The 17,151-nt window shown below is 48.4% G+C and overlaps 2 protein-coding genes across 4 annotated transcripts in view; both read right to left on the bottom strand.

The window, feature by feature from the left end:
• The window catches only part of FNDC10 (fibronectin type III domain containing 10), a 243,253-nt gene that overhangs the window by 125,847 nt on the left and 100,255 nt on the right, over positions 1 to 17,151 (bottom strand). The window contains exon 2 of one of the 2 annotated variants that reach the window (XR_013841611.1): positions 10,202 to 10,212. The exons of the other annotated variant lie outside the window; for it this stretch is intronic. The gene's annotated coding sequence lies outside the window, so the exon portion shown is untranslated. Of the gene's footprint in view, positions 1 to 10,201; positions 10,213 to 17,151 lie in introns of those variants that run through there. 2 annotated transcript variants of the gene reach the window in all.
• TMEM240 (transmembrane protein 240) overlaps positions 1 to 17,151 on the bottom strand; it is a 40,217-nt gene that overhangs the window by 17,339 nt on the left and 5,727 nt on the right. The window lies entirely within an intron of this gene.

Genomic DNA, 17,151 nt, shown 5'->3' with positions numbered 1-17,151 from the left:
CTCCCACCAGATGTCAAGGAAATCAACAACTATCTGACTTTCAGAAGACATCTGAAGGCAGCCCAGTTTAGGGAAACTTTTAATATCTGATGAATTATTGTGTTTTAATATTTTGCTGGAAGCCACCCATAGTGGCTGGGGAAACCCAGCCAGATGGGCAGGGTATGAATAACAAATTATTATTATTATTATTATTATTATTATTATTATTATTACCACCACAGCCTCCTGGGGCAGTGAGTTCCATAGTTTAAGCACTGTAGAAAGAAGTCTTTCCTTCCTTCCGTCCAACATTCAGCTTCACCAGATGTCCACTGTTTCTCGAGTTACAAGACAGGGAGAAAAGCTTCTTGTGCTTCTGTCATGCCTCCACTTTTGGCTAAAGTAATTTCCAAAAAGGCCCAAACCTTTTCTCACAGGGGAGTCGCCCCACCTCCTTAATCACCCTGGTCTTCCTCTTCTGAACCTTTATAATATCCTTTTCTGAGGCAACCAAGTCGTTCAAACGACAAATGCGACAAATGCGTCCATTGACAACAAGGTTGGAGGGGGAGCAAAATGCACAACGCAGGAGAAAGCCATCGGGGGTGGGGGCAGACATCCTCTCTGCCAGCGTCCCAAAAGACGAGGTGAATTAAAAGGCAATAGAAGTTTCCATTGCTTTTTAAAAGGGCCGATCGATGGGATAATTTTCCTAAGTTGATCGCTGCTGATAGCAGCAAAAGCCAGCGCATTAAGACAGGCTGGGCACTGCCCGCCTTCTCCCTGCGCCAGGCTCCTAACAAGGTCATTGGAAAGACCCCCACAAGGCTGTTCATGCTCCATCGTGTTATGTGGCGATTACACGAATCCATTAGTGGCTGCGCTTATTCGCAAGGGGCTTCCCGGAGTCACCCTGCTTGCAGATCTCATCCTGCCTCTCTCTCTCTCTCTCTCTCTCTCTCTCTCTCACACACACACACACACACACACACACACACTGGAGAAAAATAACAATGATAACAATTCCATAACTGGACATCCGCAGCTCTCTGCAGCCAGACAAATCAAGCATCTGTCCTACCCGGAATGGAGTATCTGGTGAGGAATTTGGCACGCAAAGAACCTCGGTTGCTTTCCCTCTCTAAATAAGTTTCTAGTCCTTGTGGCTTCCAACTTTGGGCACCTGTATCTTGCTTGCCTGGATAGAGGATGGAGAGGGGTGTGTTCAAGCTTATTGGACAAAGGCAACGTTTGCATTTGTTGCTCCGCCCACTTTTGAGACGGGTGGACCAATGGTGAGGCAGGTGCCTAAATCCGCATGCCCCCTTACCCTGGGATCTGACTCCTTATTCACCATTGAGCCCTGATTAGCCACCTTGAACTTTTAAGAAAGGCAGGACATAAGAGTTTTAAAGAAATCAGTGCCCTCCGTGCCCATCTGGCAGCAAGAGGTCGCTGCCATCTTTCCTACCACTTGGAATTGAACCAGGGAAAATTCACATCCAAAACTGACTCCATGGCCACTGCCTCTCTCGCCTGTGCAGAAAGATGCCTTATAACAAGCCACACCGTTGGCCCATCAGGCCCCATACTGTCTACACTGACTGGCAGTGTTGCTCTCTGGGGTGCAACCTCCTCCTTTGATGAGGAAGGACTGTAATGCAGTAGTTCGAGCAACGAAGCATAGAGAAGGTCCCAGCATCTCCAAACAGGTCTGAGAAAGAGGCTTTCTCTGAAACGCTACAGAGCTGCTGCCAATCTGTGCAGGCAATACTGAGCTCAATGGCACAATGGTCTGACTCAGTATAGTTACAGGTCTCAGGCTGGGAAGTGCCCCTCTCTGAAAGGCAATGAAAGGCATTTATTAGTCGATTTCCCAAGGTTTAAGGTGGCTTGAGTTTATCGTTTAAAACAAAACTGAAATAATAGAGAAAACACAGATTTAACAGAAACAGCCAAATAGACTAACCAGCCAAGCCAAAAGCTAGGCAGAAGAGATGGAAGTGGGTTAATGTTTCAATGTTTTGTTTTTAATTATTTACTAGTTTTCATCCTGTACAGTGGTACCTCAGGTTAAGTACTTAATTCGTTCTGGAGGTCCGTACTTAACCTGAAACTGTTCTTAACCTGAAGCACCACTTTAGCTAATGGGGCCTCCTGCTGCCACCACACGGCCGCCATGCAATTTCTGTTCTCATCCTGAAGCAAAGTTCTTAACCCGAGGTACTATTTCTGGGTTAGCAGAGTCTGTAACCTGAAGCGTATGCAACCTGAAGTGTATGTAACCCGAGGTACCACTGTATTTTGTACTGTGAACCGCCCTGAGATCTCAGGACGAAGGGTGGTCTGTAAATCGAATCGATAAATGAAAGTAAATAAATAAAATAAAAAACCCTGGAGAGAGACATTGCCAGTCCGTGCAGGCAATACCAAACTCAAGGCACCGGTCCTCTGACTCTGCACAAGGCCGCTTCCTACGTCCCTAGAAGCAGCCGAGCCTTTCGCAAACCCGGCAGCACGCTGGCGTTTGTTGCTCGCGGTGAACATGCCCCTCCATGTCACTCTGAGAAGATGATGCTCCCATCACAGGTGACTCTGAGGACCAGCAGATCGTTATCGCAGCCACTTTGCCAGATTTCCCCAGGAGCAGGGATCCAAATTCGATATTATTATTTTTCCAGAGTGCAAGAATGTGGAGAGAGAGAGAGAGAGACAAACCACCCAGATCGGCTGGTAGGCCTCTCTCCTGACACACGGGTGAGCATAACGCTGACTGACAACGCAAGATGGGGAACGCAGAAACGGTCTTGAATTCATTAGCTGGGGGAAAGTGTGTCACTCTATAGAGCTGGGCCGGGAAGACAAGAGACGAAATCAGACAAGGCTCCACACACTTCTCTGCTTCTAATTCACTCCCTTGTCATCGCTCCTGCCCACCCTCCGGGTTTGGTCTTTTCTGGTTCTCGGCAAACGTCTTGATGCCGCCCTGAGAGACTAGGCAGGCCTCCGCGTGCGGCGCTTGACACAAGGCTAGCCCGGCTGAGCCCTGAGCCAGGCAAAATCCACACTCTGGCACTGAGCGACAGTATAAGCCCTTAAAAAGAGACTGAGGTTCTAGTCCTCATGGTTCTGAATCCAGGGCAAACGTCAATCGTCTGGGAAGATCATACCCTCCAACATTCCTCTGACGAAAATAGGGATGTCCTAAATAATAATAATTATACCCCACCCATTTGACTGGGTTGCCCCAACCACTCTGGGCGGCTTCCAACATACAGTGGTACCTCGGGTTACATACGCTTCAGGTTACATACACTTCAGGTTACAGACTCTGCTAACCCAGAAATAGTGCCTCAGGTTAAGAACATTGCTTCAGGATGAGAACAGAAATCATGCTCTGGCGGTGCAGCAGCAGGAGGCCCCATTAGCTAAAGTGGTGCCTCTAGTTAAGAACAGTTTCAGGTTAAGAACGGACCTCCAGAACGAGTTAAGTTCTTAACCCGAGGTACAACTGTATGGAGAACATTATACAATGCAGTTGAGAAAGAATAACTATGGAACCCGTGGAGGGAAGTCAAGGGATTCGGAGAACCCTATGTGTTTGTGATGATTGATTTACGTGTGATTCTAATTGTTAAATGTAAAAACTGAATAAATATCTATATATTTAAAGGAACAGTAGTCACGTCAGATGTGCGCACTGACATCTGTGTGCAAATGCCGGCTTTGGGTTTCAGAGGGTTTGGGGGTGACCTCTCCTCAGTGGCTGCTTAGCGGGGGTCTCGCTGTATGTCCCCCCTCCCTCAGTCAGCAGGCCTACCTCCTCCATGCCGCCACAGTCGCCAGCTGCTGCTCCCCCTTCTGCTTGCTCCTGATGCCACCCACACACTGGCCGGATGACAAGGCGGCAAACAAACAGATGGAGGACGCTTCTGTTGAGCCCCCACCACCATCGCCCCATCCCTGCCATTCACCTGCCCACCCAATGGGAGCCAGAGGAGGAAGAGCAAGCAGGCAGGGACTGCAGTCCCAGAAGGGTCCCTGTTTTCCAAGGACAGTCCCAGATTTGCAGAAACCGTCCCGGTTTCTGATCCCAGAATGTCCCACCATTTTCATCAGAGAAATGTCAAAGGGTATAGAGTCATGCCGCCAAAGAGATAAGATATAATAAAAACTTGAGAAGACATCTGAAGGCAGCCCTGTATAGGGAAGTTTTAAAATGTTTTGTTATGTTTTTTATATACAGTGGTACCTCGGGTTACATACGCTTCAGGTTACAGACTCTGCTAACCCAGAAATAGTACCTCCAGTTAAGAACTTTGCTTCAGGATGAGAACAGAAATCGTGCTCCGGCGGCGCGCCGGCAGCCCCCATTAGCTAAAGTGGTGCTTCAGGTTAAGAACAGTTTCAGGTTAAGAACAGACTTCCAGAACGAATTACCGTATTTTTCGCCCCATAGGACGCACCGGCCCATAGGACGCACCAAGTTTTTTGGGGGGGAAATAAAGAAAAAAAAATTTATTTTCCCCCCCAGGCGCTTGTGGGGCCGGCATCGGAGAGAAGCGCTCTTCTCCCTGCCGCCCGCCTGCAGACCAGGTCCGGGGACAGCGGGAGGACGCGTTGCGCCTCCCAGCTGTCCCCGGAGCTTGCGGGGCTGGTGGCAGGGAGAAGCACGCGTCTCCCTGCCGTCAGCCTCCAAACCACATCGGGAGACAGCGGGATGGCGGCATTCCGCCTCCCCGCTGTCCCCCGACCTTGTGGGACTGGCGCTGCGGCTCTCCTGAAGCCTGGAGAGCGAGAGGGGTCAGTGCGCACCGACCCCTCTCGCTCTCCAGGCTTCAGCGAAAGCCTGCATTCGCCCCATAGGATGCACACGCATTTCCCCTTCATTTTTGGAGGGGAAAAAGTGCGTCCTATAGGGCGAAAAATACGGTAAGTTCTTAACCTGAGGTACCACAGTATGCTGGAAGCTGCCCAGAATGGCTGGGCCTTCCCAGTGAGATGGGGGCAGGGTATAAATAAAATGATGATGTTGATGATGGAATAGGACGTCCCCATTTTCATCAGAGAAATGTTGAACGCGCCAGCCCAGCTCAAAGGATTGCCTCAGTTTTCCAAGCGTTTCACAAAAGGTTCCATTCCCACTCCCCCAGCAAAATCTGCTGCTTTTGTTTGTTTGTTTTGGCAACCTTCTTCAGCTTTGAGACTAGCTGTTCGTTTGCAACGTGAGATGTAACTGGCGCCGCCTCGTTTCTCTGCTCAAGGATCACAATCTGCTCTTGAGTTGCTTTGTAGACAGCGGCAGAGCATATGCCCATGCTGCTCAGAGTGGGCACGCTCCCGAGGGGGGCATGGCACGGAGGGTGCCCTCCCAGGTGCAGGATAGCCGTTTGGGTGCCCGGCGCGGCGTGCGTGCCCTGCAGCCAGGGGTGGAGTGAGCAGCCAATGGCGGACATTTGGCGCACTGCCCGCCCACAACTCCCAAGCCGTCAAAACGAAGGGGGAAGGGGGATGGCCGTTGGCAAGGTGGCGCAGCTCCGCCCCTTCCCCCGACGGTTCGGGGTAGGCTTGGGAGCCGCGGGCAGGTGGCGCGCCGAATGACCCCCCCTCAGTGAGGGCACCCGGGGCGGCCCACCCCCACCGCCCCCCTTCCCACACCTCTGTTTGTTTCCAAAGGTTGCTATTCTGCAGCGGCAGCGGCAGCAAATCTCAGACCCAGGACAGGGGTGGAAATTCGGTCCTCCGGGCTTCTCTGTTCGCCCCTGGAACTCTGCCCAGGCCACACTCCTCCCCAGCCCTGCTATGCTCCTTCCTTGAATGTTTCAGCGCTTGAACACTGACCATCTCGGCTGCAAGTCCTGGAAGACCTGCAGACCTTTCCCCACCTGGCCTGGGAGGGCGGGGCCCAGACTGACTCCAGCTACAAAAAACGGAGGCTGCTGAACAGACTCTTGGGCTGGGGTATTGTTTAGGGAGGGTGGTTGGGGGATTTTTCTTGGGTTACCGATATTAAAAAAATTTGCATCTTTATGTTTGGCTCTTGCTATGTTTTCTGTGGAAACTGTTCAATTTGGTGCACCTTTCAGTGTGTTTTATTTATTGCTTATGGCTCCTTTTGCAATCGTGTAATTCTTTTCATAAGGGATGCGGGTGGCGCTGTGGGTTAAACCACGGAGCCTAGGGCTTGCTGATCAGAAGATTGGCAGTTCAAATCCCCGCAACAGGGTGAGCTCCCGTTGCTCGGTCCCTGCTCCTGCCAACCAAGCAGTTCGAAAGCACGTCAAAGTGCAAGTAGATAAATAGGTACTGCTCCGGCGGGAAGGTAAACGGTGTTTCCATGCGCTGCTCTGGTTCGCCAGAAGCAGCTTAGTCATGCTGGCCACATGACCCGGAAGCTGTACGCCGGCTCCCTCAGCTAATAAAGCAAGATGAGAATCGGTCATGACTGGACCTAATGGTCAGGGGTCCCTTCAGTGGCGTAGCGTGGGTTGTCAGCACCTGGGGCAAGGCAAGTAATTTGCGCCCCCTAACCCGTGGATTTGCGCCCCCTAACCCGTGGATTTGCGCCCCTTAACCCTAACCCCCAGATGTTGCGCCCGGTGCGCCCGGCCCCCCCCTGCACCCCCCACGCTACGCCACTGGGTCCCTTTACCTTTACCTAATTCTTTTCATATTGCAAGCCACTTGGAGCACGGTTTTAACTATGAAAAGTGGCATACAAATGAAATTTTGAGGCTAGAGAGAGGTGTGAGTGCAAATGTGTGTAACAACAAACATAATAATAATAATAATAATAATAATAATAATAATAATAGCAGCAGCAGCAGTATACTGCCCTTCATATGTAGTTCTCAGGGCACTTCACAACATAAAAATACAAGGTAAAAAAGAAAAATACATAATAAAGAACAAAAGCAAACCAGTAAGCTACTTTACAAGGGTAAAATTTACATGCCTTGCTTTGTCCACATTTGCTTCTAGCTCTGCTTACCACTGACATGTGGCCCTTGAATGGCTGTGCAGCATGGAATGTGGCCCTGGGAAACGTTCCCCATACTTGCCAAATGGAGGGTTGTCACAGAAGCACAGATTTGTAGAGTTGGAAAGGACCACAAGTGTCATCTAGTCCAACCCCCTGCAATGCAAGAATCTTTCGACCATCATGGGACTCGAACCCACAACCCATGCTCTACCAACCAAGGTGTGTTTCATCGCTGAGAAAAGCAGGCATGTATGAAGACACTGCTGTGTCGTTAGGAACGCAGAAAGAGGCCTTATATTGGGTCAGACTAATTGTCTCTCTACCTTAGTGTTGCGAATTTGAACAAGACTTGGCTAGGTTGGATGTGGTTCTCCCTAGCAGGGGTGGAATGACCTGTCAATTTCACTTCTCCCCAGTAGGGGTAAAAGGATCTTGTCCATTGGGATCCTCTCCCTTTCTCATTTTTCCAGTCTAAATGCAGTTCTCTACATTTCTGCAGCAATTTGCATTTTTTAAAAAAGAAATCCTCATTTAAAAAGTATTGAGCATCCTGGGTACAGTTTTGTATACATTTTTGCAGGCAATTTCTCATAATATATTGCATTTTCGTATGTTTATTGCCACTAATACATTCCTATCTATGCATGGTTTGCCCTAACTGATGCATTTCGGGTTAACCTTGTTTGGCTGGCGAACTGCATTGCAAAATTCAGGAAAGTGCCTCTTTCTTTAGAGTGGCTGTGTTTTGATTCTCATGTTGTTTTAGAAAGTGTGCAATTGATAGATTCAGCTTTTAATGCAAATAGAATCTAATTTCCATCTTTTTCTTCACCTGCTTCTAACCTAGGGGCAGGGAACTTTTATTTTATTTTATCCTGCGGGCCCTGCGGGATCTGATTTCTTTCCACAGGGCCTGTAAGGCAGAGTTGTTCCGCCTGGCCTTTGGCTTAGAATCAGTTTGATTCCCTCCCCCTCTTTCTTTTCCCTTCTCCCCCTGTGAAGAGGCTGCAAGATTAAAATCCTTAATCTTGTTTTTTAAATTGTATTTTAATCAACTTGTTTTTATTATTGGTTGTTAGCTGCCATGAGCCCGGTCTTGGCTGGGGAGGGCAGGGTATAAATAAAAAATATTATTATTATTATTATTATTATTATTATTATTATTATTATTATTATCCCACCATTTCCTCCAAAGCACTCAAGACAACATGCGCAGCCCTCCTTCCCAGCATCCTATCCTCACAACAGCCCTGTAAGGTAGGCTAGGCTGAGAGTGAGCAGCTTCTAAGGTCACCCCCTGTTGAGTGGGGACCTGAACCCTGGTCTCCCAGGCCCTAGTCTGACCCTCTAACCGCTACACACCATGCTGGCTCTCTTTGTAGCTTGAGGGCCACAGTAGCTCACGGAGAATCTCCTGTAGGTGGGAGCAGGTCCACAGGGAAAGTGGGCGAAGCAGTGGGCAGGCACAGCATGGTGCAATCCTGCCACACACAAGTCAGATGTTTGCACACACAACACAACATCCGAAACAAACATCTCTCTATCCAGCATCATTGTACAGTGGTACCTCAGGTTATGAACTTGATGCGTTCTGGAGGTCCGTTCTTAACCCAAAACCGTTCTTAACCTGAGGCGCGCTTTCGCTAATGGGGCCTCCTGCTGCCGCCGCGTCGCCGGAGCATGATTTCCTTTCTCATCCTGGGGCAAAGTTCGCAATCCAGAGCAACTACTTCCGGGTTAGCAGAGTCTGCAACCCAAAGCGTTTGTAACCCGAAGCATTTGTAACCTGAGGTACCATTGTACTTCAGTGCCACAATTCAGCCAGGCCAAAGCACTCAAAGTAGCGCTGGAGAGGGTTGTCACCTGGGGGCCAAACAGAGTCCTGGAGGGCCACATTCGCCCTCCCTCCCTCCCTCCCTCCCTCCCTCTCTCAGTTGGAAGAAATGGAGAGAAGTGAAATCGACAGATCCATCCCAGGAACAAAGTTATTTTATCCCCCATACAGTGGTACCTCGGGTTACATACGCTTTAGGTTACAGACTCCGCTAACCCAGAAATATTACCTCAGGTTAAGAACTTTGCTTCAGGATGAGAACAGAAATGGTGCTTCAGGTTAAGAACAGTTTCAGGTTAAGTACAGACCTCCGGAACGAATTAAGTACTTAACCCGAGGTACCACTGTAATGAGCACCTATCATACTCAAAATCATGTGCCTGTGTGTGTGTGTGTGTGTGTGTGTGTTTGTGTGTAAACTACAGTCTACATGTGCACAGGGTAGGGGTAGGTGTGCAATCCATAACTGATCGTGAGAGGCAGTATGGTCCAATGAGTAGAGCTTGGGAAAGCAGGCACTAGATGAGGGGGAACTGTCACTCTCCATATGTCGTTGGACTCCATGTCCCATCAGCCTTAGCTAGAACAGCCATGGATCACGGATGATGGGAGGAGGAGTCCAGTAACATCTGGAAGGACATGAGCTCCTCATTCCTGCGCTAGGCCAACCTGAAACCTGCAGTTAATTGTGGAAGCATCACAGCAGGACTTAGGCAAAATGGTGCACCACTTTAACAAGCCACACAGATATTTAAGACACTAGCCTGGAATTTTCTTTCTATCCTGCTTTTGGCAGGGTCTCTCTCTGTCTCTCTCTCTCACACACACACCCCAGATCTGAAGTTCCTCACCCCTATGTAACCTGATCCTCTTTTAAACTGGAAACGCCAGGGATTGACTTTCTGTTCTCTGAGCAATGGTCCTTTCCCCAGGTTTTAAAGAGCAAGGAGCCCACATCACAGGACCATAGGTCCATCATAAGCTATTGGTCCATCTAGCTCAGCATTGTCTACACAGGCCGGCAGTGGATCTCCAGGGTTTCAGACAGGAAGCTCTCCCAGCTGAAATTTGCCAGAGCTCCTGGTCTGACCTGAATTCTCCATCTGACCGGCTGGGGGGTGGGGGGAGCTCGACTCGGCAAGTGGGAGAGAGCCCCTTTAGTAAACATATATATTTAATAAATACATATGTGTACTAAGAAGGCTGTACATGCAGCTTGCAAGCTATAGCCCCACAGGAGCCATCTGTGAATTACATGCTCCTCATTCCCAATTAACCTCCATCTCCAGGGCCTACCACAGTGAGTTACCCCTAGGTCTCAAGTTTGGGCCCTGAAATATCAAAGTCTGCGATGCTCTTGGCCTGCCTGGCAGACATACTTGGAGACTCCACTGGGTTGTGAGCCTGGGACCTTCTACATGCCAAGCATGTGCTCTGTCACGGAGCAGCCCTTCCTCACCCCTTTGGATCCTGATCTCCACATACATCTGTATGTCTCTCTCTCTCTCTCTCTCTCTCTCTCTCTCTCTCTCTCTCTCTCTCTCTCGTAACGCAGATCAAAACGCCTGCAATGATTTGTTACACAAGGCCTGTGTGTGTGTGTGTGTGTGTGTGTGTGTGTGTGTGTGGTTTTCTTTGGCTCTTTCAAAGAAATTAATTGATTCCGGTTTGAGGGAAGTCAGAATTGGCTTGAAAGACAAGTTTTCCTCCTAAAGGCTTGCGAGCGACATCCATAAAGGTAGTAGAAAAGGGGAAGGCACTTGGCTCTCAGTGGGAGAGCTATTCCAGGAGACTAGGGGGAAACAATGGAGATTTAAAAACATAAAATAAAACAGTGTGTCCTCCTAAGAAAGCACAGATGGTTAGAGCAGGTCACCTCTACATGGTAACAGGTAAAGGCAAGGAACCGGGGGTCTTTCCCCCTTTAAGCTGCCCTCACACACCCAAAACATACACACCCAGGAGGGTGACAGAATATGTATTTCTTATCATGATTTATTTTTTGGAAATAATTGGTGCTCTCAAAGAGCTTCAAGTCTACTCAGCTTATGGGAATGCTCTGAATATTTTTTTTCAAAAAAATATTTTTTACCTATTTAGAGAAACCACTTCATAGAATCACAGAATTGTAGAGCTGGAGGGGAACCCAAAGGTCATCCAGTCCAACCCCCGGCAATGCAGGAATGTGACAGATGGCCACCATCTAACTTTATCCATCAGTAAAGTGCTCCAAGCGTCATACAAAGAAAGCAACCTTCTACGATCACTTCTTCCTCACGGTATGGCTGGCCCTTCACCATTATTTTTTTTTAAACGCAGCACGTGATCGTCCGGACTTTGAGTTGCATCCAATGCCAGTCCTACTCAGAGTAGACCCACCGAAGTTCATGGGCACGACTAACTTAGGTGTGCTGACTTCAAGGGCTCCGCTTTACTGAGTAGGGACTTAGGCCCCATCCACCCTCTCAGCATCGGGATGCTTCACCAGTGTTTCCCAGCCCTGGGTCTCCAGCTGTTTTTGGACTACAACTCCCATCATCCCTGACCACTGGTCCTGCTAGCAACAAGCTCCCCTCCCCGTTTGCCTCCCAGAACTAGCAGAGGACTGAAATGAGCAGAGCAACAGCAGGCTGCACGCAGGCGCAGTCTCAGATTGCTTGGGGGGTAACCCTGGAGTGGAGAGGACTTAAGACAGCTGATGGGAGGCAGGGACCTTCAGTCTCAGCAACTGCTTCATGGGGGCAAGATCTAATGCAGGCATAGGCAAACTCCGGCCTTCCAGATGTTTGGGACTACAATTCCCATCATCCCTAGCTCGTAGGACCCAGTGGTCAGGGATGATGGGAATTGTAGTCCCAAGCATCTGGAGGGCCGGAGCTTGCCTGTGCCTGATCTAATGAGTTGCTGTGCTCATTAGGCCTGCACAGATCCTGCTTTTGCTAATAAAGGGTTAACTCCAACATGCCTGATGTGATTTATTGCTGGCTCGCTCCTGACACTGCTGGAGATTGAGCCTGGGATCTTCTCTAGGCAAGGCAGATGCTCTACCTCTAAGCTCCCATTGAGACCACAAAGCCCGTGTATAAGACAAATAATAACTGTTGGAAATGTAAAGAAAAAGAAGGAACATTTTATCATATGTGGTGGGAATGTAAGAAAGTAAAAAACTGTACAGTAGTACATCAGGTTACATATGCTTCAGGTTACAGACGCTTCAGGTTACAGACTCCACAAACCCAGAAATAGTGCTTCAGGTTAAGAACTTTGCTTCAGGATGAGAACAGAAATTGTGCTCTGGCGGTGCAGCGGCAGCGGGAGGCCCCATTAGCTAAAGTGGTGCTTCAGGTTAAGAACAGTTTCAGGTTAAGTACGGACCTCTAGAATGAATTAAGTACTTAACCTGAGGTACTACTGTATAATGAGATGAAAAAGATGTTGAAATATACATTTTTTTTAAAAAAAAGAAGCATTTTTACTTGGTATTATAAGTGGGGATATTAATAGACAAGATGTTAAATTGTTTTTATATGCAACAACAGCGGCAAGAGTATTGTTAGCCTAGAAATGGAAGCAAGAAGAGATTCCGACGAAAGAAGAATGGCAGACAAAATTAATGGACTAGAATTAGATAAAATGACAGGAAGGTTTCGAAACCTGCGGGACCAGAGATTCACAGAAGATTGGAAGAAATATACGAACTATCTGAAGAGCAACTGTAATCAACAAATTACACTAGTAGGACTACAAGAAGTTTTGTAAAGAGAAATATATGAAACATTGTAAAGTAGAGAAAGAATAGAGATATTAGTTATGAGATTTAAATGTAATAGTGAAAGTAAGAAATGTATATTAAGTGAATAGATTGGAAAAATTATCAGATGTGATTGATGGAAGTCCAAAAACTGTATAAGATGTAAAAGTATGTCTGCCGTATTTTTCGCTCTATAAGATGCACCAGACCATAAGATGCACCTAGTTTTTGGAGGACGAAAACAAGAAAAAAAATATTCTGAATCTCAGAAGCCAGAACAGCAAGAGGGATTGCTGCGCAGCGAAAGCAGCGATCCCTCTTCCTGGCTTCTGGAATAGCTGCGCAGCCTGCATTCGCTCCATAAGATGGACACACATTTCCCCTTACTTTTTAGGAGGGGAAAAATGAGTCTTATAGAGCCAAAAATATGGTAATTATTGTTGAAAATGCAATGTTAAAAAAAAAACCTAATAAAAATTTATATATGTATAAACAAAAAGAGACCACGAAGCCCGGAGTCCAAAATGACCTTACCGCACCCCTGAAGCTGGCAAACCTACCAGGGCTGGATCATGTCATCAATTACCATTGGGTAGCAATACCCAGCCTGGTAGCTCAGATCAGAAACGGGGGATCCTCTTGATTCCCCTTCAGATACACAGCTGAATTGTGTCCGGGCCGAGTGAAATTGACTGTGTGACCGTTTACTAATTTGGGGGAGGGGGAAAGGCTTTGGGGCAACCGGGACACATTTTTGGCTCTTGCGAGAAACATTACGGCAATTGGCCCAGAGAAGGAGGGCGAGGAACGGGCCAGGTATTATTTTCCTAGCCAACTGGCCAGCTTTGGAAAGAAAGGACATGCAAGCAGCCAATTCACACAACCAAGCTGGCAAGCGGAGGATTTGGGTGTTGGGCAGAGCGGTCCTCGGGGAAGCCGAATGATATATCGGCCTCCTCTTCACCCTACATGTCAGAATTGAGACACAGTGACTACAACTCTGGCCAAGCCAAGCAGCTGGACTTGTAAGTAGGCAGGCAGGCAGTTCCACGTTTGGCCTCGCCTCCGAAAGGTTATCGTGGAGTTTTGGCAGTAAAAATGATTCAGGGGATGGAGGACTCTCCTATGAGGAAAGGCTTCAACACTGGGGACTTTATAGTTTAGAGAAAAGGTGACATGACAGAAGGTTATAAAATAATGTATGGCAGGGCGACCGTGGGCAGAGGAAAGTTTTCCTCCTGCTCTCATAACACTGGGCACCCAACAGAGATGAACGTTAGAAGATTCAGGACAGGTAGCCAAAAGCACTTCTTCATAGTTAAACTGTGGAACTCACTGCCACAGGAAACAGTGATGGCCACCGACTCGGGTGGCTTTAAAAGAGGACAGGGCAAATTCACAGAGGCTACCGACCATGACAGCTATGCTCTGCCTCCACATTCACGCCTGGACCTAATGGTCAGGGGTCCCTTTACCTTTACCTGGGACGCGGGTGGCGCTGTGGGTTAAACCACAGAGCCTAGGGCTTGCCGATCAGAAGGTCGGTAGTTTGAATCCCCGCGACGGGGTGAGCTCCCGTTGCTCGGTCCCTGCTCCTGCCAACCTAGCAGCTTGAAAGCACATCAAAGTGCAAGTAGATAAATAGGTACCGCTCCGGCAGGAAGGTAAACGGCATTTCCAGCGCTGCTCTGGTTCACCAGAAGCAGCTTAGTCATGCTGGCCACATGACCCGGAAACTGTACGCCAGCTCCCTCGGCCAATAAAGTGAGATGAGCGCCGCAACCCCAGAGTCGGCCACGACTGAACCTAATGATCAGGGGACCTTTACCTTACCAGCCACGATGGCTATGCTCTGCCTCCACATTCAGAGGCAGCAATGCCAGTTGTTTGAAACTATAGGGAGAGGGCTCTTGTCTTCGGGTTTTGCCTTTGGGCTTGCCATAATGGTCATCTGGTTTTCCACTGTGAGAACAGGTTGCTGGATTGGTTGAGCCACTGGCCTGATCTAAAGGGAACCCTGACCATTAGGTCCAGTTGTGACCGACTCTGGGGTTGCGGCGCTCATCTCACTTTACTGGCTGAGGGAGCTGGCTTACAGCTTCCGGGTGTGGCCAGCATAACTAAGCCACTTCTGGCGAACCAGAGCAGCGCCCAGAAACGCCGTTTACCTTCCCGCCGGAGTGGTACCTATTTATCTACTTGCACTTTGACGTGCTTTCGAACTCCTAGGTTGGCGGGAGCAGGGACTGAGCAATGGGAGCTCACTCCGTCACAGGGATTTGAACTGCCGACCTTCTGATCGGCAAGTCCTAGGCTCTGTGGTTTAACCCACAGCGCCACCTGCGTCCCTGGCCTGATCTAGCAGGGTCTTATTTTCTTATTTGCCTTGAAGGACCAGCCTCCACTGACCTCCACTAAAGGTTTTCCTGCTCTGGCTACTAGAAGCCCTTTGAGTGGAGAGCGCAGTGATTTGAACCCAAGTTTGTGCCTCTAGACGCCAAGCACCTGTACCCCATGCTGTCAGTTTTCTACTGGTCACCATTGCCTGCCTAGTTGTTCCCGGGCCCCATTAGAAGGGTTAGTTCTGTCCTTTAAGGCCCTTATATTGAGGGTGAAGGACCTTTACTCATGCTCAGCTCTTGAAACGGAAGGAGGCAACTTTGAGGTCCTCCCTCTCTCATCCCTGCCCCACCTCAGGCCTTGTCAGAGGGCGGATGACAACCGCGAAGAGCGAGTTTCCGACCGCAGCCCAAAGCAATTGAGCAAAGTCCAGTTTAATTGCTCACGGCAGGCAGGGAGACATTTGTTTGTTTGTTTGTTTGTTTTTTTGAAAGATCCCCAATTAATATGTTCTCCCCCCCCCCGCCACGTGCTAACCAATGACCAATAGATAATCACCACAAGCCCACTGGCACGATGGTCCACACGTGGAATGCGATAACAAAGTGAGATTTATGACTGACATTACAGCCCTGAATCAATTGACGTGGAAGCAATTCTCATTCTCTCTCTCTCATTATTTCCACCCAGTGATTTGTCAAGCTAAAGGTGTCTCTTGTCAAAAACGAATCTCAAATTATTATTATTATTATTATTATTATTATTATTATTATTATTATTATTATTATTATTCTGTTCATGTCTTTCAAGGGAAGGGGTCAAAATCTGTTTACCGCTCACACTCTGTATTTGATGGCCTCCGTGGGCTGCTTAAGGAGTAAGGCCTATATATAATGAGGGGGTAGTTGGTGTAGTGGTTAGAGTGCTGGACTAGGGCGTGGGAGACCAGAGTTCGAATCCCCACCCGGCTAAGAAGCTCACTGGGTGACCTTGGGCTAGTGATTACCTCTCTCGGACTTTTTTACCTCACAAGATTGTCGTGAGGATTAAATGAGGAGGGAGAAAGCTCTGCATCCTACCGGGAGCTTCTTGTAGAAAAAGGTGGGATATCAATGCATAACAAATTAATTTGATCAATCAAGTAGCACATAAAAACGTGGATATTTTTAAAATGAAATAAACGCAGACATCTCTGGTTCAGGTCCCACAAATCCGCCCACTGTACCACACTGCCTCTCCCGCAAAAAGGACACGGGGTCCGTGGCTCTGCTCTCGTTCAACTTCCTGAGATAACTCCGCCATGCTGCTTCCCTTGAGGAAGGCTGCTAATTGCTGCAAAACTTTGTCCACTCCATACATTTAAAGCACATGGTTCTCTGCCAAAGCATCATGGGAACTGTAGTTTGTTAATGGTGCCAGGAGGTGCAAAGGTAAACTGCAGTTCCCAGAGCTCTTTGGAGAAATGTATGGCATGGACACAGCACAGCCAGAGTCCAAACTTTACATGATGCGCGTCGGAGTGCCAACTTGAATAAAATATTTTTTTTGGGGGGGGAGAGGTAAGCCCTGCCACACATAATCGGGAATGGCAGTGCTGATCAACAGGGGCCAAACCCCCTTAAATATTTTATTGGGGGCCCCAAAGGGACCTCGGCCCCTACGAATTGGCTCCTTGGCGGCGCACATGAATGTTCCTTTTCTCCCAAGCGAAAGGAGCACAATGCGCCTGACGCACAGCTCTGTAAACCACCTCCTCACTTAGGTTTATTTGCGGTGCATTTTTCATCGCTCACCTTAAGTTGACCACGACATGACAAGAAGGTTGAATGATCACCACAGCATCACACGCTCTCCTTCTCGAGCCCAAGAGGGAACTGGACACTGCAGAATCCTGGACACTGCAGCTTCCAAAGGCTGTTAGGGGTATACTACAGTTCCCGAGGGGTGCACTACAGTTCCCAGGAATCTTTGATGGAAGCTTTCAATGTGTTTGAAATGTACAGCGTCGCTTCAGAAGGCAGAGCTAGAACAAATGGGTGGAAGTGACAGGTTTTGGCTAAACGGTTGGAGGCCAAATTTCAGCCACCATACCCAACATACGTTTAAAGTACATGGTGTCCCCACCAAAGAACCCTGGGAACTGTAGTTCTGCAGGGTCCAACACCATTTCTTTGGGGGGAAGTTATGTGCTTTCAATCTATGGTTTGTATGTAGCTGTAGAGAGTCTTGAAGGGAATGTACTTCGCCCCTCCGGCTTCAGCA

This window comes from Podarcis cretensis (assembly GCF_951804945.1).
Source record: "Podarcis cretensis genome assembly, chromosome: 8".
Taxonomy (NCBI): Eukaryota; Metazoa; Chordata; class Lepidosauria; order Squamata; family Lacertidae; genus Podarcis; species Podarcis cretensis.
The sequence above is the reverse complement of the archived record's forward strand: the minus strand, read 5'-3'. Positions and strand labels throughout refer to the sequence as shown.